Source organism: Cavia porcellus, unplaced genomic scaffold (assembly GCF_034190915.1).
Source record: "Cavia porcellus strain 051 isolate PalLab524CR breed Dunkin Hartley unplaced genomic scaffold, mCavPor4.1 scaffold_13, whole genome shotgun sequence".
Lineage (NCBI taxonomy): Eukaryota > Metazoa > Chordata > Mammalia > Rodentia > Caviidae > Cavia > Cavia porcellus.
The window spans coordinates 17,809,836-17,836,662 of record NW_026947496.1 but is presented as its reverse complement, the minus strand read 5'-3'; the positions used below and the strand labels follow the sequence as shown (position 1 = coordinate 17,836,662).

At 41.4% G+C, this 26,827-nt stretch overlaps 1 protein-coding gene across 10 annotated transcripts in view; it reads right to left on the bottom strand.

The window, feature by feature from the left end:
* Phactr1 (phosphatase and actin regulator 1) overlaps positions 1-26,827 on the bottom strand; it is a 508,872-nt gene that overhangs the window by 82,793 nt on the left and 399,252 nt on the right. The window lies entirely within an intron of this gene.

Below are 26,827 nucleotides of genomic sequence, written 5' to 3'. Positions count from 1 at the left end.
GTTGCATTGGGGAAAGACATAATTGCGTGCTTAGTGTCCACTTTAACTGTTGCCGAGCCACAGAAGCGACTTTGGGATGAGATGCCACCGCAGATGGATTTCTGTTGACCCTCAGATTCTCAAGGTAGAGGGCTTTGTTAGGAACTGAGAAGTGACGTTGCTCATTCCTCTTTGGAGGTATTCACTCTCAAAAAAAGCAATTCCCCATGGAGAAAAATTAAAACAAAACAAAACAAACCTTTGCTAGGTCACACAACCCCAAACCATTTTGGGGAGAAATTAACCTTGGGAATTCTACTGTCCTATCTGCTAAAGGCACAGTTCCAAAAAGCAAAACCTGAAAACATGGGAGAAGGAGAAATAAGACACTAATCATATTGCCCTCCTACCTATGGTTGTAGCAGTACTGTGTTATCAAATTGTGTTTCTTACTTTTTTATACAAGTAAAATTTGCATGATCACCATCTTAATGATTATTTCAACTATAGAGATGTTTACTCAGCTACTTCCTTATGGCTACTCAAAAAATAACTTCTAATGTTTTATGCTATCATGAAAACAAAGCTGGAGAGACCATCTTTCTGTGTAGAACCTTTCCCCCCCTGCAATTAGCATTCTCTCCCTCCAGGATAAATTGCAACAAATCAAATTTGAGTATGACAGTTGGGAAAAGTCAAGGTGAGAAGAAGTCAAGCTCTGAGGAATAAAGTAACAAAGGAATTAAAGGAAATAGCAAATGTGTGCTTAGGGTACTTGAAGACGGCTTATTGAGGAGGAGCTTGTCCTGCATGGAATTTTCCAGTGATCTAAAAGTACAATTTATGTGATCTGATCCTGAGTCTTAGCTCAGAAGACCCATTTTTAAATTTTTTGCTTTTCTCACTAACTGTACTATGTCTACTGGAAATCATAGTTGTGACTATACTCCAAGTACCTGGTTTTAAAATTTCAGTCACCTGTTGTTTTGATATTGTCACATGTTTTATATCAGAGCTGACTATGGTTTGGGTGTTGGATGGCCACCGAAAGCTTCTTTCTCAGAGAGGGACTTTCAGGAAGTGCTGTGGTCCTTTAAAAGGTGAGGCCTAGTGGGAGGTCCTCAGGTTATCAGGGCGTGTCCTCAAAGAGGACCACAGGTCCTGGTCTCTTTTTCTTGTTTGCTTCCTGCCTTATAAAGTAAGCAGTTTGCTCCACCTCAAGTTCTCTCCACTGCCACCCGACACTTCCTCATTTAGTTTAGACTAGAACTTCCAAAACCATGAACCAAAATACTCTTTTCTCTTCATAAATTATCTGAGCTATTTTGTTACAGTAACAAGAAGCTGAGTAATACAGGTAGATTCCCTGTTTTAGGGTGATTGACATTAACTTCTGGCCAACTAAATTTCCTCAAAGCTCAAAGTTAACTGAAGTTGTTATTTATAGATGAATGTCACCATACAGGATGGGTGACAGAAATTCATGCAAGTTATCATGGACCCTTAGATAACATCAGTTCCTACTTTGAAAAAATTTACGTGAAAAATGGACATTTTGTTTTGAGAAGGTGTAGAGTTTATGGCTCTTAGGGGACCTAAGATAAAAAATTGTCAATTCTAATTCTTAAAATCAAAAGTACTTTAATAAAGTTAAGATCACCACTGAATCTGACTTTTTAGGCAATGAACTATAATTTATATAAAAATCCACATTTAAAAAGTATTTCTAGTGGGGTAAGGACTCTCATTAAATAACAGCTTATTATAGGTATGAAGAATTACTTTATATCTATATGCTGAACTATATATACATTTCATATGGGTAAAAAATGAAAATTAAAACTGAAAAACTAGAACAAATAAAAATAAGAAAAAAGATAGCAGAAATAAATATATATTTATTTGTTCAGGCTGTGTAGAGGGAAGTCCTATGAATAGTTTTGATTTACTCATAAAACTTTCTGATTTTTAATTTGCAAAATGGAATGGTGTATACCAAAAAGAAGACAAAAGCAACGCAATGGAAAAATATGAGGTAAACATAGCTTATAAAAGAACAAACTATTCCAAGAAGAAAGCGTATTTGTACAGGTAAATAAAACTGAATCCCAGGTGCCACTTGCAAACGCATAACCTTGCTGGGAAGGAGAAAAATGCAAATGAAATGTCCGTGTGGGTGATGCTGATACAGGAAAATGTGTTTGCAGCAATGTCAAGCGTAACATTGGGAATTAGAACAATATGCACACGTCAGTTACAGTGACACTGAAAAGAACCACGCATGTGGGCTGGCAGCATCCTTAAGGGAATCTGGCATGGTATAAGTAGGGTTTAATGACCATTAACTTGTTTTATCCCATAAAGATGCTAATGTTTATTTCTAAAAAAAAAAAATGCTGGCTCCTCATTAAGTTCAATGAAAAAAAATATAACAGTTTGAGGGTAATGCCTTCCTTGCATCTTTGGTTCTTGGCAGGAGGAATTTTCCATAAGTGCACATGATTTCCGCCCAGTTTCTTACTGGACCCACAGACACAGCCACTGGTTCCTGCTTTTCTCCCAGGAGGAGCTTCGATCTCTTTTCCTTCTCATGGGAGAGCCCTGCAGACTCAGCACTGACTTTCTCCTTTGCTGGGCTGATGGTGGGTGTTCTGGGTTGGCAGGAGGAGGGTCATCAGGCCTGCTTCTAACTTCCTCCAGCCCGGTCTATCAGATGCTCCCCTCAGCTCCCATTTGCCTTATTTTTCAATAACAGACTGAAGAATGGTACTCACAGTAGGCCCTGAACATCCCTAACAATTTAGAGGGAAGAAAGAGAAAAAAGAGAAGAAAGTATTTCTTCCACCTTGCGAAAAAGAAATGGAAGGCGCCATTGATGAGTGACAGGAGGAACGGTGTTAAAACCACACTCTTAGGAAGCCTGCATTTCAGAGCCCAGAAGTGTGCCTGTGAACACCCCTAACTTACCCTGGGAGAGACGAGCTAAGAGAACAGCACAGAATGGTGGCAGAACTGGACTCAGACCATGGGGAAACCAGTGTCCTCATCCTCGCCATTGAACTACTTAATCCCTGGGGACTTCTGTTTGTGACCTTTGACATCAAGACTATCTTAGATGATGCTCAGTTTCCTCGCAGATCAGTGAGCTGCTGGGAGATGACAACAGGCCCCCTCCTCACCTTCAAATTAGCCTGACACAAGACATGAGCCAAACAGCAGCATTTGACACTCAAAAGTTTCTGTTTTTGGTCTGACTTGGTCTTGGAGATATTATAGCAAGAACTGGGAAGGAAATGGATATATTTCTGTCTTGTTAAATACTGTTTTATATTTTTATTTTAAAAATAGTAAGAAAGTTTTAGTGTAGATTTAGAGGCTCGTACTCATTATATAAAAAGACTAACAGGGACAGGAAAAGACTGGAGAAAGACACATTTTTGGAGCGTTTTCAATGTCAAGTACTATATCAGACATTTTGCGACAATTATAATAAAACCTTAGAAACAATATTTCAGGAATTCACTATGTACCATGTTCTTTTTTTGTTCCTCCCTCTAATAGCCATTTAAATTGGCACCAAAATTATCTTCACTGTAGGTAGATTGCAAATCAGCATAGCTAATAGGTACTGGGTTAGTACACGTTTTTTTGTGAGTGTGTGATCTGATTTAAAATGATTTACATTGAAATTTTAATTCCTTAAGTAAGGATGATAAAAAAATGTAGCCATTGTTTATAAATGACATATGCAGTTGTTGCAATTAAAACTCCAATTATTAACAGTTAGTCCTCCAAAGAAAGGTTACATTTCTGCACCCATCATCAAGAAAAATTATGTAAAGTGTCATGTGACAATTTCAGGCTGAAAACACGGGAGGTGTTTGTTGGAGATGCAAATGTGAGAGCCTAAACAGGCATTTGTGAAAATTCAAATGCACTTATTTTACTGATGATCACCATGATAATCAAAGCAAAATGGAACAGTGGAGCCTGTTAAAGCAAATAATTACCCTTGTAAAGACAGGTAGGAGGAGCCTGAAGCAAATGTCTACTTGTTTTTTGACCTAAGACAAGAGCTACTTTTTGGCTTTTGGCTTCTCATTTTACCCTCCCCTTAGACCATTAGACATCCCCTTAGAACAAAAAAGGGGGCATCTTATGGAGTGGCTGAAGATTTGAAGACCGTTTTCTGCAGAAATGCCTCTCATACGGTGGTGATCCTAACATGAAGATCAGTGAACCACGATATGGTGGCTTGGTTCCACATCTTTCTTCTCCCTTGACATTGACACACTTTTAGTACCAGAGCAGGAAAACCTTACCCACTAAGAGGGCACACCCATCACTTTGTAACCCGCAAAGATGTCATCAGGGCCAAAGATTCAGAGTTCTGGAGAGCTTGTTAATCCCAATAACCTTTTAAATCACTGTCCTTAAAGCCACTAGCTACTCCCTCACTCAGGAAAGTGATGCCCTCAGCAACAGGTAACTAAGAAAGAAGTTACCCAAGGATTTCATTGATGGATTAAAAGACTTAAACCTAAGAAGTGCTAAATGGCTCCCTGGTATTTGTCAACCTTGGTGGAGATATTTTGTTCAATTTGCCTGTGTTTAGGGAGTTGATGTGATTAAACTAAACAGCTGTTACAGACAATTTATGAAAGTGTAAATGCAGAACATAGAAAGCAATACATTTCTTTCGGGGAAGTCAGAAGAATCAATATGTGTTATGTTCACGTACCAACTCTCTGTGATGAATGTAACCATTACATACTGCAAACATGTATAATAAAAATAAAACCATAATTAAACGAACATAAAAAGTAGCACATTTCTATGAAACACCATCTAGTTATTAATGAATATTATTGCCATTTGATTCTTCATCATTTAAATAAATATATGAGGTCATACTTGAAAAAATCCTACAAGCAAACAAAAGAATTAAAGTAGCTTTTAGAGGACATTTCCTTTTCATTTCCAGTGAAAGATGTCAACTTTTGTGTGTATGTGTGCTTCGTGTGTGCCTGTTCCAAGGTACCTCTGTACCACCAGGGTTTAAGGCCAGTACTGCAATTCCCTGCCACTAGAAAAGCTGTATTTTCAGAATCCACAAATCAGAGAATCATTCTGTTATCTCTACCTGAAATGAGAGGTCTTGGGATTGTTCTGTCTAGTACACATATGAGAAGAAAATTTCAAAGCCATGAGGTTCCTTTCCATCAGCTCCAGGCAGAGAATTCCTTAGAACCAACTACCTTGAAAAATCTATGCCTGGTGAATTCCAGGCTCAGAGTTTAAATGATTCCGTGATACTGCAGGTGACTTCATAGGTGGGATGGAATGGTGTGTATTTTGGGGCTCAGCGAACCCTATTTTTTGACTGTTGCATTGCTCTGGATGACACTCTCCTTTGATTTGATACTCTCCTCTCGTTCTTTGCCTGAGACGCTAACCACATAAGCGGCAATGACTTCCTATTGCAAAAGTGCCAAAGACGTTGATCTTGGCTTGCTCCTTCGGTTGCTCCCTTCTGTAGCTACTTCCTGCTGGGTTTATCAGCATGCACTGCCCTTGGCTGCCTCTCGTGGTCCACGGACCTGCTACAGTTAAATTTAACTGTCCACTCAATTGGCTTAGGAGCTGTCCATTAGTAAAGCACACTCCTAGGTAAGGATAAGGGGCAGGACGGGGCTCAAAACTCTTGAGCTTATTCCAGGGAGTCTGGGTAACTCAAGGAGGCATGACTTTGGGGTCCTCTCTGGTGCCATTCTCCTGCTCTTCTGCTTCGTAGGGGCCATAGACTAAGCAACATTGTTCCCCCATACCCTTCTTTCTCGTGTCTGTCTGTCTAGATAAAAGAGGTGGTCATCTTGGTATTCCGGGACATTATGATATAAAAAGTGCAAATAGACTGTTCAGGGACAGAATGAGCTACATGTCACAGTTTGTCTCCTACGGAACACAATAGTCTGAATTTCACAAATCACACATCATTGCATAAGGGCCCTTTCATCATTAGTGTAGCAGCCCAATTGAGTCCAGATTCCAGGATTTTAAAAATTTCTTAATGATTGTAATCAGGAGAGCAAAGTGATAGAAGGGGGTCACTTCTACATTTACATAGCTCTGTTTGATTAGTGGATCTCAATAGCCATATGTGGTTATTCAAGAAAACCAAAGTTTGAGTCATAGAGATGAGCCATATTAAGTGGTGCATGACCACATGTGGCTTCTGGCCACTTTCCTGGCCATCCCAGGATGGAACATTTCTACCACTCCCCAAAGTTCTACAAGGTAGGGTTGAAAATCCCAACAAAGGGCACAAGGCACAAGCCAGAGCAAAGTTGTTGTGCATCTGAGAGGAGGAAATGATGCTGGTAATTGGTCCCTGTGACAGTGAGTGGCTCACTCCATGAGAGGCATCATCTCCTGTGAGGAATCCAGTGTGGTGGGAAGCTGGGGCCCTGGGACAGTGACCTGGTTTGGGACATGTGGGCACAGTGGCAGCCTTATTCCAGGGAGCCCAGACTGGTTGTGCCCCTCAAACTCTATCAACCTTAAGAGAAGATGAGCAAGGGCTACTGAGAGACAGAGAGTTCACCAATCTCCAGCAACTCCCGAGACCCCAGGGCGACCCCAGGTGGAGGCAGGATGCCTTCCATTCAGCAGGCTGAGGGCTGAGAGCCAAAACAAGGGAATCAAGGAAGGCATGGCCTTGCTGGCTGGAGCATCTGGGATCCTGGGTATATCTGAGCAGACAGTAGAGTCCGGAGAGATGGGAAGATGCCCTGTGCCCTCCACAGACAGGAAACGAGAGAGGCGGGACCAGACTCCAGGCTTGGCACTCCTGTGAGAGGACTGTTGTCACCCCACAGACTTGCCTGACTCCATACAATTGCTTAGCAAAGGAGCAAAACCAGTAACCTTTTTCCTGTGCTTTAGGCAGCTTTTCTTTTGTTGACAGGGATTGGTCAGGGCCCTGGTCTGATGGTAGACCTGAAGGGCTGGGGATTTGTGGGAGGACATGATGCCCAGCAAGCCCAAGGGCCCCTGCTCTGTCCTGAGTTCACAGGAGGAGTCCAGGAGGGCAGCTGGAGAGGGTGGAAGCACAGGGGGGTCTTCTAAAGAGACCCCCTTCTAGGTAGCAGCTCTGGGGTAGGGACTGTATTTGCAATACTTATATTTATTGGAGCATTTGTCAAAATTGGGGGAAACAAATATCTAGTGGTAATCTCTAAAGATTCCTTTCAGTGACCCATGAAAATGATTTGGGGGGCAGACTTTCTCACTCTTAGAAAGCGATACCAAGGAGACATGGTCCTCTTGTACTCCTCTGGAGACTGTGTGTGTGTGTAATGCTATGTAATCACTGCACCCACCCTGTTACCACGAGGAATTGTAGCCTGAGGATGGCTGTTCTCAAGCATGCATGATAGCTGATGAGTTAACTAACCTGCTGCTACCTTACCAGTGGCCTCTGTTATGTGAGGAGAGATTCATTCATTCATTCATTCATTCATTCATTCACACAATAAATACAAAGCGAGCATCAACAAACTCCCAGCATTGATCAAGGCATTTGGGATCCTTTCAAGGACAAACACGTGAAGGTTGCTGACTTGTTTCATGCTTCCTGATGGCTTCAGCCTCTTCCGGTGACACTGCTTTCTTCCCTGTAGCTGGAGCGTCTCAAATGTATACCCTGCTGCCTGCCCTGTTTCACAGGGAACTAACTGAACTGTAAGCTGCAGTTACACAGCGTAAGAAGGCGCAAAGAGCACTTCCGCTTCCTGATCTTCCTCTCATGCCTTGGGACATCCGTGGACCCTTTGCACCTTTCCCAGATCTTCTGCCTTGGCTTCCATATATTGCATATTTCCATGTCCCTCCGTATTTTCTTTGGCCACTCCTCAGTCTGGGAAGGTTCTTCCTGCTCCCTGGTTACTTGTTTTTAGCTCTTCATTCTCTGCATGTTGGGGCTCATGGGGTTTTCTACTGATTTTCTTATTTTGCATTGTCCCTGAGAAATAGCATCAGCTTCCACAACTTGAGATCACCAGTGGCTTCAAACCATCTTCCTGCAGATCGTTCTCTGAGCCTCAGGTGTGTCTAACACAGTCCAACTTAGGCATCTGACTGTCTCAGCTTGAAGCATTTTGTCTCCTGAACTCACTTCTGGGTTTTCAGCTCAGTGAATGGGCCCCATATTGGTCCATCCAGCTACCCAGGACCTCAAGCCCTACGCACTGGCTTATGTCCTTCACTCTTCCAGATCCATGCTGCCTCTGGGGCCACAGGACCTCATCTCCTCTGTCACTCTCCAGGCCAGTTCCCTCCCCTTCCTGGTGCTGTCCCTGTTCCCACCACCTGAACCCCAGTAAGTTCACAACTGGTCTCCCTGACTCACATCCTAGGCTACCCACAAGTCATTCTTCCCCAGAGTCAGAGCAATGAGGCTGCAGAGCTGATCATGCAGAAAGACCCTTCCTGAGTCCTGGCTGATTTTAAGACAAGGAATAAACAGTGAGCACAGTCTTCCAGCTGGTATAACCTGCCCTGATGCCCCCTTACCAAGCAGATGTGCCAGACACTTATCCATTCTCTTCCTATAATAATTATTATTATACAAAGAGATTTCAATAACTCAATGCCTCTGACTTTCCTGGTCCTTCATCTTTGAACACCCACCCCTCCCATCCATCTTCCCTAGGATAATTCTAACTCCTCTTTCAGCTTTCCTCTAAGATGCTGCTCCTTCCAGGGTATCTTCCCTGAGCCCCGAGCCTGGGCAGGTGACACAGTCATGTCCTCTATTTTCCCCACCGTAACTGCCAGTCCGCTTCTGCTTATCACCAGTATGCAAGTTTGGTTGTCCAGACATGGCTTGCTTGTCCTCCTCCTATTACTGGCGCCAAGAATGGTGGCTGTGCATAACAGATGCCCCACGATTGCAGTGTCTGAGTAGATCCAGGGGGAGATCTACTATCTTCTACTGTCACCTCTACTACTGCTGCTGCTGCTGCTGCCGCTACCTCACTGGTTCCTCTGGCTTTTCTGAGAACTTAAGTGTTGCATAAGAGAATTTATTGTTCAGACCGCTTTCCATCTTTCTCAATTCGACACATATTAAAAGGCAGTTTCCGCTTAAACCACTTGAACGAAGCAGTCTGGGTAAATCATAGTACTAAGCGCTGAGGTGCTACATAAATGATTCTACGCTGCGGACGCAGGAGGGAAACACCCTGCATTTTCACACAGTTCCTGCACATCGCAGCTTCCCGCAGATGCCATTTCTAGGTGCGACATCAGAAGAGACACCAATGTGCCGAATGTTAGTGCCCAGGAGAGGCTGTGCAAAGCACTTCCCATAAATTAAAAGTCTCTGCACATGGGAAGCGAGGTAAATAAAAGGACTTCAGGATGCTTAAGCCCACATGGGCTGCCTCTAAGACACAAAAGAATTTTTATTTTCATTTGGTAAAGACGATGACCTTTGAATTTAAATATCAGGCATTTTCCTCTTGGACACCAGAGGAAGGAAAACTTTAAAAAGGTTGGTGTTGAGGAGTTTTGGTTTATGTTTATAATTAAAAACAGCGCCTTTCAAAAGGTTGTGCGAGCCTGATTAAGCGGGGGCAAAACCACAGGTTGGGGGAATTTTGTTATTTGCTGTGAAATAGCTCTAATTCATCCCCAACTTTTTCTCTGCAGGCTGCCACACAGAGGGGAGGGCACAGGCCTGCCCCACTTGCAGGCCTGAGGTCACACCTTCCAAGGTAAATAGTGGTGTGGCCCCCCCACCAATAAACACACCCGTGCTCCATGAAGCAGCCCCACTGGGCTAGAGCTGGGTTTCCCAGGGGAGTAGTGACAAAAACCACAGTGTCACGGCCCACAGGACCCTATGCGTACCGTGTCACATTTACTTGTAGAGATTATTTGCAGCAGTTGCTGACTGCAATCTTTATCCAGGTCTTGTGACCTCCACTATGTGAAGCTGTCCTCTTCCTTATGGCTGCTAGTGAGGGACACACAGACCTACCAGGGTCCTTACAAGGCTGCAGTCCCCACTGGTATGACAGCTGCAGCCGGGCCAGGTGTCTTCTCAAGGTCCTTGGCCAGACAGGACACTGCACTGGTGTATTCTCTCTTGAGACTCTCAAAGGCTCTACCTGAAACCTGGCACTTGGCATCTAGATACCAGGCATGATCAAAAAACGCAGCGAATGTTTAAATTTTTTAAAATTCTATTTTAGTAAAAGTCATAGTGCTGAGAATGATGGAAGAAATGTGCTCAAAGCGAGGGTAGTATTTTGAGTATTCTCAAGAGGACCATCAGTTTGGTACCAGGGATCGAACTTGCAACCTTACACTTGCCAGGCAGGTGCTTATGCCACTGAGCTAAATCCCCATAAACAGTCACCATAGATTTCAATCACCTCCCATTGATCAAGCGTTTATGGCCAATTCTGTCAAATGAGAACAGTGTGTCCTCCTCTGCCTCTCTCACCAGATCTGGATAGTAAGACATCTGGCTTTTCCTCAGGGTCAGAATGACTCTGAAAGATACAAGTTTTGACTCGATTCAGGATACCAAGGAAGGCACAGCAGCACAACTAAAGGCACTCATGAAAGAAGACTGCCAGAGCTGCTTCAGACAGCGACAAAAATGATGAGACGGATGCGTAAGAAGCCGGTGTGTGTGTGTGTGTGTGTGTGTGTGTGTGTGTGTGAATTTGGCAATGTGTCTCTTATGTAGTAATTTTTAAAAAACAAATTAAACATTCATTGTAGTTTTTGGTCCTATTTGGAACGTAAAAATATGCCTAAAGTCATATTGCTTATTTTAAATAACTGGTGATAATTTCACAGACTATGAAACTGTGAGTAAATAAATAGGATTCCTGTTCTGGATTTTGTCATTACAGCTGATTAAAGCATGCAGAAAGGATTTTGTGTTTGTGTCTGTCTCTCTTGGCAGAGCATTTATTGACCCAGGCACAGTGGGAGTCTCTCGGGCCACTTTTGTGAACAAACTAACTACCCGGCCTGGAGGGAGGAGCTCACTGTCAGGGAAAATCAGTCCGGTGAGTGATGCACAGGGCAGGTGAGAACTGGTAAGAGAGGCAGAACGAGAGAGAAGGGAGGAAACTGCCCAGCAGCAGCCGAGTGAGGGTATAAAGATCTTAGGGACAAGGTTCCTCAATGTTGGTGTCACCCCGAAGGTGACCTCTAGGCCAAGACTAGAAAAAAGGAGCTAATGTGTGGCTGTCTGGTTCTAAAACTGGGAGAGGTCACTGGGAGGCTTGAGGGCTGGAGCAAATTTAAAGAAACACAGAGTCAGCTTAGGGCTGGGCTTGTGAATTAGGTCACGTGTTGCTTTTTAGTAAGAGTAGGATCGAGGGTTAGGATGTGGGTCCCCTAGCACCTGTTTCAGCCACCCCATGACTTCACCCAGGTCTCTGTAAACGTATCACCTCCCGCGAGAGGCCCTCTACAATTGCCTTCGTTTAAAATCCTAGCCCGCTTCTATTTCTTTATTCTGCAAGAAGGTTTTCTTTCAGATGCTCATCAACCCTGAACAGCACGCAACACACTTCTCTTTTCATTTCCCTTAGCAGAATGCGCCCTGTGAGGGTGTAAGGGTCTCTCTTTGTGATGTTTACTGCAGCTCAAGTTCTAGGTAAGACCCAGCACAGACGTGCTTTCCGGGAGTCTAGGAAAACTACAGAAAATCTACATTAAAGTGTTGTCTGTTTAAATTCAGCCTTAACTTAAAGAAGTAAACCACAAAACTAGGGAGTAAATAAAAACAAGCTGGCAGTCACATTATAGGTTATTTTTCTCCTTTAATTGGTTTAACATTTTTACTGGTCAGCGTGTTGATGGTTCGTCTTTATGTTTACATTATGTTCTCTGCAACTATTATGGCCATATTGGGGAACATTTGGAAAATGGAAGAAAAAGAATTTCATACTTCTAGACTGTTGTTAGCACTGCCCACCAACAGAATTTAAAAATTCCCTCTTAAGGAGTTTTCAAAGTTTTCTGCATTTTTGCCTGACTTTGATACAGCTAGAAATCAACTTCTAAATTTTGAATTTTTATCCAAACCTCCTCTGGACTCTAAAATTACGTGATTGTATATGGAAACTAACTTAAAAAAATATGGAAGAACTACTCATTATTTTTTTTTTAACTCTTATTAATTTTAACACAGTCTGTTAAGTGGGGGATTTCTGGAGATAGCTGAGAGTTTTCTTTTTCTTTTTTAAGATCCAAACTCTCATTTGCCTGATTTGAATTCATGGATTATTTAGTATTTTAACCCACTAAGAAAAACATAAAAAATTTTGCATAAAACTGTTAGAGCGATAAAACCTTATCATTTTGAGTTCACCTTGCCCAGAAAGTTACAGACTTTTAGCTGGGCATGGTTGTATACGCCTGCAATCCTGTTACTTGGCAGGCTGAGGCAGGAGGATTGCGATGAGCTCAAGGCCAGCCTGGGCTATGCAGTGAGTTCAAGGTCAAACTGAGCTATATGAGAAGCCCTGTCTTAAAAAATAATAGGACTTGATCTACATCCGCCTCCCCATTCCGCTGTGCTCAAAGAACTGTGGAGTTTCCAGCAAGCAGGCGGGCGTACACTATCCCTAGAGTCCAGCCTATTTTGGACTCCTGCACCATCTGGGTGCAGAGGAAGGGCTGGGCGGATCTGGGGCGCCTGCACCCGCCTCCCCGTGTGTCTGGAGGACTGTGGATATCTCAGCAAGCAGGCGAGCATCACCAGTTCCAGAGACCCTGCAGCCTGTGGTAAGTGACAAGTGCACTCTGCCCCAAGCCCAGACTGTTTGGGACCCTCCAGGCTTCTGGGTGCAGTGAAGTGGCTAAGTGGGTTTGAGGCACCTACATCCGCCTCCCCATTCCGGCTGCACATGGAGAACTGTGGAGCTTCCAGCAAGCAGGCAGGCGCACAGTGTCCCTGGAGCCCAGTTTATCTGGAACTACGGAGTTCTAAACAGGCAGAAGAGGATCATTGGTTCTAGAGGCCCAGTGGCTTGAGGGGACTGGGGGCCAGAGTCCCAGGAGCTGCAAACATAGAGGTGGATTTCCAACAGACCCTGAGGAAGCTTTCAAATAACATTTGAAACACAGAAATATAGGAAAATGAAAAAACGAAAGACCAAATTACAACCTCAAACCTCCAGCCCATCTCAAGAAACCCTAGGAGCAATGTATATAGAAGAAAATATATGCCATTCACCTCAAATATCAGACATAATAGCTACTGAAATTAACAAGCAACTCCAGGAAGCTTTAAAGAAATTCAAACTCGAAATAATCTCCCAGGTAAAAGAAGAAGTGATAAAAGAAATGAAAGAGATTCTGAATATATCTAAAGAAAACACAGTTAAAAAAGTTAGAGGAACTGAACAAAAAGATAGAATCCCTAGATGAGCAATATAATAAAAAACAATACATAATGCAGATGCACAGAGATATATAGGAAATAAAAAATTCCACTGGAAGCTATAAAAACTGCCTCAATAAAAGTGAAGATAGAATTTCAGACCTTGAAGACAGGATTGCAGCTAGTGAACAGGAAAGGAAAGATCTTTTAAAAATAACAAGGAATCAGGAAATAACAATTCAACAACTGCAAGACGATGCAAAGAAAAATAACATAAGATTGATAGGGATTAATGAAAAAGAAGGGGACAACATAAAGGATGTTAGAGAAGTAATAGCTGAAAATTTCCCAAGCATGAGATCAGAAACCGACATCAGGGTCAGTGAAGCCTATAGAACTCCAAATAGTCATAACCAAAATAAAACTACACCCAGACATATAATAATCACCATCCCAGAAATCCAACACAAGAATAGATTATTAAAAGCTGTCAGAGAGAAAAGACAGATCACTTATAAAGGAAAACCTATCAGAATCACAGCAGACTTCTCATCACAAACAATAAAGTCAAGAAGAGCATGAAGTGAAGTATTCCATATCTTAAAGCAAAATGATTTCCAACCTAGACTGATGTACCCTGCAAAACTATCATTCAAAATTGATAGTGAAATACAATACTTCCATGACAAAGAACAGCTGAAGAACTTCATGAACACCAAGCCAACCCTGCAAAAAATATTGAGAGATAGCAGCTCCTGGGACTCTGGCACCTAGTCCCCTCAAGCCACTAGGCCTCTAGAACCAAATATTGAGCATATAACAGTTATAACCATTAATGTAAATGGTCTCAATGCACCAATCAAAAGAAACAGACTAGCAGAATGGATCAAGAAACAAAATCCAACCATATGCTGTTTACAGGAAACCCATCTAACCCAGAAGGATACTAACAGACTGAAAGTCAAAGGATGGAAAACAATACTTCATGCAGCAGGAATCCAAAAAAAAAAAAAAAAAAGCAGGAGTAGCCATTTGGTTTGCAGACAACATGAACTTTAAACCAACAATGACCATAAAGGACAAAGAAGGTCACTATATACTTGTTAGGGGAAAACTCCAAGAGGAAGAGATAATTATCTTAAATATATACGCACCAAACTCCAGAGCACCCAGTTATATAAAACAACTATTAACAGAAATGAAAACTCAAATTAGCAGTACCACAATTGTAACAGGAGACCTTAACACGCCATTGACACCAAGCGACAGATCAACCAGACAGAAAATGAGCAAAGAAATAACAGAACTGAATCACACCTGCTAACAAATGGACTTGATAGACATATACAGAATGTTCCACCCAACAACATCAGAATACACATTCTTCTCAGCAGTACATGGGTCATTCTCTAAAATAGACCATATATTAGCTCACAGAACATATTTAAACAAATGCAAAAGAGTTGAAATCAACCCTTGCATGTTATTGGATCACAGCACTCTGAAATTAGAAATTAATCATAAAAGATACTGCAAAAATCCCATAAACACATGGAAACTGAATAACACACTCTTGACTAATCAGTGGGTGACAGAAGACATTAAAGAAGAAATTAAACAATACCTACGAGAAAATGAAAATGCAGATACAACTTACCAGAATCTGTGGGATGCAATGAAAGCTGTCCTCAGAGGAAAATTTATTGCACTGAGTTCCCACATCAGGAAAACAGAACGAATACAAATAAATAACCTGATCCTACACCTCAAACAGATAGAAAAAGAAGAGCAAGTCAAGCCCAAAGCCAAAAGAACACAGGAAATTATAAAAATCAGAGCAGAAATCAATGCAATAGAGACTAAGAAAACAATCCAAAGAATCAACGAATCAAAGAGTTGGTTCTTTGAAAGAATAAATCAAATCGATAAGCCCCTAGCCAACCTTATTAAAAAAAGGGAAGAAAAAGCTCAAATTCATGCAATAAGAAATGAAGAAGATGAAATCACTACAGAAGATCATCAACACCTATTTCGAAAACCTCTACTCTCAAAGGTTTGATAACACAGAAGAAATAGATTCTTAGAAACATATGAAGTACCAAAGCTAGATCAACAGGATGTAAAACTGGTGAATAACCCAATCTCTGTTAATGAAATTGAAAATGTAATTAAGTCCTTACCTACAAAGAAGAGCCCAGGCCCAGATGGATTCACTGCAGAATTCTACAAGAAATACAAAGAAGACCTAATGCTGACACTCCTCAAACTATTCAATGAAATTGAAAGGGAAGCAATCCTTCCTAAGTCATTCCTGGAAGCAAATATTACTCTAGTACCAAAACCTGAGAAAGACCTAACTAAAAAAGAGAACTATAGACTGATCTCCCTAATGAACACAGATGCAAAAATCCTCAATAAAATATTGGCAAATAGGATGCAGCAAATCATCAAGAAGATTATACACCATGACCAAATGGGATTCAATCCCGGAATGCAGGGATGGTTCAACATACGTAAATCAATAAATGTAATCCACCATATCAATAAAGCCAAAAATAAGAAGCACATGTTCATTTCTATAGATCCAGAAAAAGCCTTCGATAAGGTCCAACATTCATTCATGATAAGAACTTTACAGAAAATTGGAATAGATGGTCTTTACCTCAATATAATAAAGGCCATTTATGACAAACCAACAGCCAGCATCATACTAAATGGCCAAAAATTGAGAGCCTTTACTTTAAAATCAGGCACAAGACAAGGATGTCCTTTATCACTACTCATGTTTAATATAGTACTGGAAGTACTAGCCAGAGCAATTAGACAAGAGAGAGAAATAAAAGGGGTAAAGATAGGAAAAGAAGAAGTTAAATTATCATTGTTTGCAGATGACATGATACTCTACATAGAAGACCCCCTAAACTCCATTGAAAGACTCTTAGATATAATAAATAAATTCAGTAATGTAGCTGGATACAAAATCAATACTCAGAAATCAATAGCATTCCTATACACTAACAACAAAATCACAGAGAGGGAAATAAGAGAAACCACACTCTTCACACTAGCAAGCAAAAAAAGAAGAAATATTTAGGAATTACTCTTAGGAAAGGAGTGAAAGACCTATACAGGGAAAATTATAATACACTGAAAAAAGAAATTGAAGATGATCTCAGAAAATGGAAAGACATCTCTTGCTCATGGATAGGAAGAACAAACATTGTGAAAATGGCCATTCTCCCAAAACTATTATACAGATTCAATGCAATCCCAATAAAAATACCATCAACATACCTTATAAATATAGAGAAATCACTCCTAAAATTAATCTGGAACCAGAAGAGACCTAGAATAGCAAAGGCAGTTCTAAGCAGCCAAGGCAAGGCAGGAGGCATCACAATCCCTGACTTGAAGTTATGCTACAAACCAACAGTAGTAAAATCAACATGGTACTGGAATCAAAACAGAGATGAAGATCAACGGAATAGATTAGAAGATGCAACCACAACTACTAACACACTCAACCACCTTATCTTTGATAAAAGAGCCAAGCAGGTTCACTGGAAGAACGACAGTCTCTTTAATAAATGGTGCTGGAAAAACTGGCTCTCCATTTGCCGAAAACTAAAGCTAGGCCCATGCCTATCACCATGTACTAAATTAAAATCTAAATGAGTCAAAGATCTGAATATTAAAACAAAAACACTAAATCTATTGGAAGACAAATTGGGTAGAAACCTTGAAGACATAGGGGTAGGTAGAGAATTCATGAACAGGACTCAAACCGCACGGGAAATACTTCCCAGAATCAATAACTGGGACCACCTCTTATTAAAAAGTTTCTGCATGTCAAAAGAAATCTCCAGCATAGTGAAAAGAAAACCCACAAACTGGGAAAAGATCTTAGTGAACTCCCCCTCAGACAAGGGACTTTTGTCTAAAATATATAAAGAATTAAAAAAACTCAGACCCCCAAAATTCAAAGATCCAATCCAAAAATGGGCATCTGAGATGAATACGCACTTCTCAGATGAAGAAATACAAATGGCAAGTAAATGCATGAAAAAATGTTCATCAACATTGGTCATTAGAGAAATGCAAATTAAAACCACATTAAGATTCCATCTCACTCCTGAAAGAATGGCCAGGATCAAGAAAACCAACAACAACAAATGCTGGAGAGGCTGTGGGGAAAAAGGAACTCTCCTACACTGTTGGTGGGAGTATAGACTGGTACATCCTTTGTGGAGGTCAGTCTGGAGATTTCTCAAAAAGCTGGGATTGGAAGTCCCATTTATTCCAGCTATTCCACTTCTAGGCATATTCCCAGAAGAACTGAAAGCATCAGGCCACAGTGATATATGTGCACCTATGTTTATAGCAGCACAATTCGTAATCGCCAGATCTTGGAAACAGCCCAACTGTCCATCAACTGAGGAATGGATAAAAAAGTTGTGGTATTTCTATACAATGGAGTGTTACTCAGCTATAAAGAAGGATCGCATTGAGATATTTATCAATAAATGGTCACAGCTTGAGACCATACTCATAAGTGAAATAAATCAATCTTGCATGTGTGAATACCGAATAGTTTCCCTAATGTAAGTAATGATTCAAATATATAAAAGTATGTGGTAATCATAATTCCCCATTATGTGGCCTTGAAGCCTTATAAAGTTTTCACTTATTAATCGGAATTGCTTTATTCTGGGCTGCCTGATATGGAAATATTTGAAGCTATAGTATATGAAGTTATATTCAAGTATTTCAAGGAAAAAGACAGACACTATGGTAACTACTATTAAGTCGGGTTATTTGGTAGTGAAGCACTAGGTTGCTGAAACAGTCATGTTTTGACCTGTCTTGTTATGTTGTTATGCCCTCTTTTATCTCAATCTCTCCCTTATTCATTAAAAAATTATTCAGTTATTTTTTGTGATTTTTTTAATTAAGGGGAAAAATAAAAAAAATTAGCAGGATATATTATAGTAACTTTTTTGATTTCCTATTAACTTGAAGTCCTGTAATACTCCCAATATCTTGTTTTGACTGATTAGACTCTGTTCCGTTCTGTATGATAGTATCAAGTTTGAGGGTATAGGCAATTACTTTGAAGGCAATAAGATTCCCTAGGATGCCCATTCTGGTTTGACTATTATCTTCTTTTGAAATCCTGTAATGTTTACAAGGTTTAGGTTTTATTAGTCTTGTTCTCTACTGTTTTGTTCAACTTTATAATACCTAATGAGATAGACAATTCTTTTTAAGGAAGCAAGAGGCATTATGGTAACCATTGTTGATAACCTTGTATTCTGTTTTTACATCATGTACTATGTCTATCCTTGGTTTTGACTGGCAGCTTTGTTTTGTCATATTTGACTTTATTCTCTTCCAAAAAAAAAGTAATAAGAACTAAGGAGTAATAAAACCCAAAATGCGTAAATTTTGTTGTAAAAAAGAGGGAAAGAAAGTGCTCTAAAGGATACAACTGCAAGTGTGTTTAGGGGTGTTAAATAGATGATCATATTAATTTTTTTGGTTGGATCATTGAACACAACTGTTTATAGTCTCACTGTTTGAATGTCCACTTTGTATGCTTTTGATACTGTGACTTGAGCAACTATCTCTAAGATGATAATGTGTAATCTATTAACTGGTGATTTCTTACTGTTTTTTTTTTTTTTTTTTTTGTAGTTCTGTATTACTTGTACCCTTACACCGCTTTGTTTTGTTTTGTTTTTTTCTCTTTTTCCTTTTAAATAAAATTAAAAAAATAATAGGACTTCAAACCGATACCGCTCATCCACCTGTACACTTTCTATGAATGGGTGGGACATCGTTAAGCAAAAGTAGTGACATACAGACAGAAGAGAAAATCTCCCCTGCTGAAAAGAATCAACCATTTTCCAGTAAATCAGCAGCATCGAATGCAGTCTGACTTCTCCATCTCGGGGGCCGCACCCCAAGGGGCTGCATGGGCGAGGGCTGCCTGGGGACTGCTCCTCCCTGCCACAGCGACAGGGACTCACGGGGCTCCTACCTGCGCACTGAACGAGGTGCAAGAGGAGCAGGTCGTGGCCGGGCAGCCTGGGCCCTCGCTGCCTGAGATTTATCTTAAAACCAGACTCCTTGAAGACCACCACCAAAGTCTCTGTGCTGCTTGCTACTGGTCAAGGTGTGGCGACATTGTTTTCCCCTTTGGAATCTGGGACACGGCAAGGAGAACAGCAGCAGCCACAGGAGAGAGCGGGCGGGCAGAAAATGGTTCACTTAGAGGAAGGAGAGGAGAGAAGCAAGATGGGGACATGAAAAGGGAGCTGGATTCTGCAGCAGGAGGCTCAGGTTCCCTGCCAATGACATCCATCACTTCTGTGGGACTTGTGGGTCTTGGTACCTTTCAAATCTTAAAAAAACAAACAAACAAAAAAAAAACCCATATAGTGACGCTGTCCTCTTAATTCTTGGGTGAGACATGAGGTCCATAAAAGGCATGAAAAAATTTAACAGATGATGATGGGGGTGATGACAGCCTGTTGACACTGCCTGACAATTGGTATGAGGAGAGGCATCTCTTTCTTCTTATCTCGTGTACTCATCATCACAATAATATTACTTATACTCTGCGATTTATCAAGGAACAGAAACAGAGAAGTCAGGCAACTTGACTAAAATTGCCCAGCTCCCTACCAGTGACAGTGGGACTGCATCCAGGTAATCTGATTCCAGGGCTCCCGCTATTGGTTTTTTTTGTTTTTGTTTTTTGTTCGTTTGTTTTTTTGTTTTCGAAACAAGGTCTTAGGTATGCAGTTCAGACTGGCCTTGAACTCACTGTGTAGCTCAGGTTGGCCCTGAACTGGCAGCAATCCCCTGCCTCAGCCTCCCAGTGTAACCCAGGGCTCCTGCTGCCGCCTGCTGATGGGAAGTGACGGAAAGTCAGGAGAATGAATTCCCGCAGTGACGTGGGGTGTGCGCTTTGGTCCCACGGCAGATGCACACCTATGTCATTTCCTGATTATGAATACTGGGGCCGACCTCTGATGACTTATGTCACATGATGAAAGAACATTCGGGGCACCAGAGAGGGCTGATGGCCACCTCTGTTTATGAAAGGGATGCTCTGCCTTCAATGCGTAAACAGAGCAAAGGCATTCTTAGAAAAGTCCGAAAGACAGTTTGAGAAAAGCACACATTAGGCTTATGCTGCCGACACTGGGAACTGGCCTGATGGGCTCGGGACGCCTGGGAGTAGCCTGGAATACCGGGTGCCCGCAGCCTGCGCCTGCAAGGCTGGGCCTTACTCCACCTGCAGAGCCTGAGCTGAGCTGTCAGCGGGGTCCGCTCTACAGCCTGGATGCAAAGCACTTCCTACACAGATTCTCAGTGCTGCATTCCTAGAGTTTTGTTCTTTTCTTCTCCATTTCCCATCCTATGGACTGTAACAATTTTCGGGAATCTCATCAAATCACATATTATCCAAAGCATGGGTGACTTTGTGTATGTGTATTTTGAGATGGAGTCTTGCTAAAATGTCTACACCAGCTTTGAACGTGTAAGCCTCCTATCTCAGCATCCTGAGTCTCTGGGATTACAGATGTGCACCACCCCGTACAGCTTGTGATATTTAATAGTAACTTGTCCTGCTCTCCTGGAGTTCATTCTACAGAGGAAAGTCAGTCAACAAACAAACAGGAATGAGCAGACCACAACAAGACCAAAGATGAGAATAAACAGGAAGTTGGATTGACTCCAGACAGGAGGACAAAACCAGTCCTTTCCTCCAAGGTCCACCCTCAGTGCATGCTGCCTTCATCCTTGTGCGTGCTGATGGAGAAATAGCCATGAACAAGGCCGCTCAGTCTGGTGACTTAGCAGGGTGGCCTTTCCCAGCCCCAGGTTCCTTAGCTCCGTGTTTTTTTTCTTGCAAAAATCCTAAGAACCTCAATGAGTGGAAACATCCTGTCAAGCTCCTGCACTCAGATTAGTGCCACCAACAGGAATGAACACGGGGAAAGAGATGTACAGGAATAGGATGCAGGGAGAGGAAAGAGGATTCAAAAAAGAAATGACCTGCATCACCTTCCTGTCCCCACTCTCCAAGATGATCGTAAGCTTCATGGACTAAAAACATGAGCCAATAAAAAAGACAGTGTCGTAAAAAGAGGAAGCTGCTTTTGCTCCCACAGTCTGTGACTTCTTTTGTTAAGCCACGAAGCCGCCTGAGTGACACACACCTCAACCCAGTTATTAGATGGAGTAAAAGTAACTAGTGTCAGGGTGACACGTGAGCTCTGCTTCAGAGTGTCTGTGACTTTCTGGACAGTGCTGCAAAGGATCCAGGGAAACAGGAACCGGGAGGATTGCTCGGCCTGTGTGAATACGGCTGGCTGTGACAACCGTACTCATCACAGATTGGGTGCTCGGGATGTCACACTGTCCCCCGGCTACACGTCCTCCCTCCCTTTCGGGAGCAAATGTGGAGGGAGCTTGCAGTGGGGCATGGAGATTAAGGTCCAACCAAGGAGGACTGTGGCCGGTACAGAAAGCTGACCATTGGAGAAGAGGGACCCGTGGCTGGATTCCGTCCCCTGGGAGCTTAACGGGACAGAGGCTCTGTGATGGCTTCATCAGAGGCAGGCGGACGCTGGCTTGGCTCAGGGACTCCTGGGCCTGGGAGGCTCTGACGACTACAGAGCAGAGTGAGAAATGGCAGCGCTGACATCCACCCCAGGAAGCTGTCACCAGGATGGGGATGCTGTGTGCGCCCTGCTGGCATCCTGGGCTGCCGGTCTGTGCCAGGAGAGATGCCATGGAGGGGACAGGTGAGGTGAGATGCCCCGGAGGACAGAGAGATGTCCCAGCACCTGGAAACATGCCTGTCTTTCCAGTTGGAGCCCTGACCAGGCATGGGGACGGCCTGACAGACACGGTGAACTAAGCAACCCTTAGCACCTCAGAAGTGCTCTGACAATAGCATGGACCTAAAAGTAACAGATGTGGTGATCTGGCTGCTGGCTGCCGGCTGCCGCCATCCTGAACCAATAACAAGACTTCACGTGGACAAGTGCTCCTCGTGGCTGTGAGAAGTTCCGGTCTCGCTTAAAGCCCCAAGGTGAACAGTGTTGATCTTGGAGTGGGAGAAAGAGGAGAGAGAAGAAAGAGAGGACCGAAGAAAAGGAAGAGAGAGGAGACAGAGGGGGAGAGGTTGGGGGAGATGGAGAGAGAACAGAGAACACATGCAGAAGCACATTTAGAACAGCACAGCTCTTAGAACAGAGAAGCAAAGAATCTGTAGCATATGGGAAAAACATACCTTTGGCAGAGGACTAATATCTAGAATGTATAAGGAGCTAAAAAAAAATTTGACTACCTCTAACATAAAAGCCCCAATCAAAAAAATGGGCAGCCGACATGGAGCCAGTTGTCAGCCGAAGCAGCACAGATGACCAACAAGCGCATGAAGAAATGCTCAGCGTCACTGGCTATCAGAGAAATGCAAACGAAAGCAACACAGATTTCATCTTAGTCTGGAAAGAGATCAAATAATAATGAGGCTGCTGGGGAAGAGCCCACCTTGTTGGTAAGCATGTAAAATAATACAACCATTATGGAAATCAGTATGAAGATTCCTCAAGAAACTAAAACTAGAAATTTCATTCAGCTACACCCCTTCCAGGTATCTCCCAAGAAGACCTCAAGACATCGTATTACAGAGAGACATACATACTCGTGTTCAGAGCAGCGCAATTCATGATCACTAAAGATTGGAAGCAGCCGGTGTGGTCTACCCATCAGCAGACCAATGCACAAAGAAACTATGGTGTCTATACAGAATAGGATGCTACCTGACTGTAAAGAAGAATAAATGAGTCAATTGTAGGAGAATAGGTTTAACTTGAGACCATAATGTTATGTGAAGTAAATCAGAGACACAGGCTTAAATTCTGATGTGGCTTTTCCCATATGAGGAATCCAATGTATAAAAGAGAGCAAAATAAAAGATAAAAAGAAACAGGAAGATAGATCCTTTCGCAAATGGGGAGGGGAGGAAGAGATGGAGGGTGGGGAGAATGTAAGAAAATAAGGTATATCGTGTTCCTGGACCACCTACTCACAATGAACGCAATCATGAACTTAAAAACATGCAAATGGCATAGAGGGTCTAGCAATGGAGGGAGATGGGGGCGGGGCAGGAAGGGAACAAGAAGAGTTGATGTGTGTTTAGTGTGTGGACCTGCTCTTTAAGACGAATCGAACACTGTGTCCTGCAAACACGTACTAACAAAAAACTTAAAAATTAAATTTGAAATATAAACAGAAAATATCACATTTCAAGATTTTCTCGTGAAAAAATCACATAAAATATTTCACTTTCTAAGCTGATTTGCATCCTGAAATGATAATATTTTGGGTGTATTAGCTTAAATAAGATATGATTAAAATTAAAAATATATATAAACCACTGCAAATGTATGTGTTTAAATAGACCCTGAAACATTAACCAGGACAACTGGTAAGAGAAAGAAATAAAAGAAATAATTATAGGAAAGGAAGAAGTGAAATTCTCCTTATTTGCAGATGAAGTGGCCCTTTACATAGAAGGTCCAAAAAATTCCACCAAAAGCCTTCTATTATTAATACCCAAATTTAGCCATGTAGCCAGATACAAAATCAATAGCATGCCTGTATATCAATAAAGAATTATCTGAGAAAAAAATTAAGACAATAATACCATTCAGAATAGCATCATGGTAAAAAAATATTTAGGGTTACTGTCACCATGGAAGGGAAAGCCTAATACAACAAAAATTATAGAATTCCCAAAAAATGATCTAAGAGGACATGAAAAAACAGAAATGTACCCCCTGTTTGCTGATATCTATATATCTATTTCTATATCTATATCTATATCTCTAATCAAAGAACCAACAGGCAGGATTCCTCAAAAAACTAGAAAAAACAGCCTTAAAAATCCTATAGATTTTTAAGAAGAAATGCAGGATAGAAAAAGCATGATGATTCCAGATTTCTAGTTACATTTCAAAGCTACAGTGATAAAAACAACATGGCAAAGATAGAAAAACAGACACATGAACCAGGGGAACAGAACACAGGGTGCAGAAACAATGGAAACCACACTCAGCTCTCTGACCTCTAACAAAGAGACCAGAAACCCACACTGAAGGAAACCCTTTAACAAGGGTTTTGGAAAGACTGGCTCTCCACATGCAGAAGATAAACTACATCCATAGCTCGCAGACACACTGTACTAAGATCAAAATGGATCCAAGGTGATACTGAAACAGAAACAAACTTCTGATAAATCAAATAGGTAAAAGTCCTGAATTCATAGGCATAGGCAAGCACTTCCTGTACAAACTGCACAAAAAGTATCATCAGGAATCAATAAATAGGATCATACCAAATTAAAAAGATTCTGCACAGCAAAGGAGGCAATCAGCAGAGTGAAGACAACCCACAGAATGGGAAAGAGTTTGGCCAGCTGCATTTCAGACAGAAGACTAATACTTAGAATATATGAAGAACTTAAAAAAATTAGACCCTCCAAAATAAAAGATCCAGTCATAAGGGCAACTGAAATGAAAGATATTTCTCAGAGGAAGAAGTACAAATGGCCAGTAAATACACGAAAAAAAAAAGTTCAACATGGTTGGTCATCAGAGAAATGCAACTTAACACTGAGATTCCATCTTATTCCAGAAAGAATGACCATCATCTAGAAGTCAAATAATAGTGAGGCTTCTATGGGTAAAAGAGCCCCTTTTACATCACTGGGAGGAATGTAAACCAGTACAACCATTACGGAAGTCGGTAGGGAGAGTCCTCAAGAAACTAATAGTAAAAATTCCATTTAACCCAGCTACTCCCCTCCTAAGTGTCACTGTGAAAGAACTAAAGACATCATTTAACAGAGATGCATGCACACAACTTTTAGTAGCTACATCCTGGAAGTGGCTCCTGTGTCCACCTGCAGATGAATGGATAAATAAAACATGGTATCTATACACAGTGGACACTACTATGCCAAAAAGAAGGATAAAACTCAGTCATTTGTAGGAAAATGGACATATCTTGAGATTGTAATGTTAAGTGAAACAAATCAGACACACAAGTTTTGAATGGTTTCCTTATGTGAGAAACCCAAAATATAAATAAATCAAATAAAAGGGAATAGGGAACAGGGAGATAGATCTTTTACAAATGGGAAGAGGACCAAGAGATGGTGGGGAGAGGGGCAGAGAAGAGGACACAGAAGTAATTAAGATGTGCTATGTAAGTGTAGCAAAAAATTGTGAGTTAGAGTCCTGCTTTAATATATAACTCTATAGTACGCTATGCTTAAAAAAATGGAAAGTAACCCACTGGTGGTGAACCTATGGCATAACAAACAGCTTGTTTGTTATCATCGAAAGCTCTAAAAGGTTCGCCATCACTGGAGTAACCCAATAAGCAAAAAACACGATTTTCATTGGCTGACACTTGTGGACATGTGCACAGTGCATTTAAATCATTATCATTTCATTATCAAATGAATACTATCATTTAAATACTGCATGTGTTCTTTATATATTCTAGATGTTAGTCCTTTCAGGAGCAGCTCGTAAATTTTTTTTCCATTCTGTAGGTTGTCTCTTCATTCTGTTGGTTGTTTCTTTTGCTATGCAAAAGCTCTTTAATTTGATGAGATCCCACTTGTTGATTCTTTGTGATCTTTCCTGAGTGATCAGGGTTTTGTTGAAAAAGTCTTTGCCTACATTGATGTCTTCTAGAGGTCTATCTATTCTACTGCCCAGCAGATTGGTTCTGTTTTATATTTAGATCTTTGATCCATTTCCATTTTAGTTTAGTGTGTGGTGAAAGGTATGGATGTAGAATCATTTCGGCATTCAGGAAGCCAGTTTTCCCAGCACCATTTGTTAAAGACTCTGTCTTTCTTCCAGTGAAAGCATGTGTCCCTTTTGTCAAAGATAAGTAGCTGAGTGTGCTTGGAGTTGTTTTTGTATTGTTTCACTGATCATTAGGTTGAGGTTTTTTATTTTTTGCCAGTACCACACTGCTTTTATCACAGTAGCTTTGTAGCATAATTTCAACTCAGGGACTGTGATGTCCTGCCTTGCTCTTATTTCCCAGAATTGCTTTTGCTATTCGAGGCCTCTTCTAGTTCCAAATGAATTTTAGGATTGTTTTCTCTACTGTGAGGTATATTGCTTGTATTCTGATTGGGATTGTATTAAATCTATATAATAGTTTTGAAAGTTTGGTCATTTGCACTAAATTGGCTCTGGCTATCCATGAGCGAGGATTATCTTTTTATTTTCTGATAGCTTATTCAATCTCCTGTTTTCATAGTCCTACAATTTTCAATATACGGGTCTTTCACCTGCTTTGTTAGATTGATTACTAAATATTTTA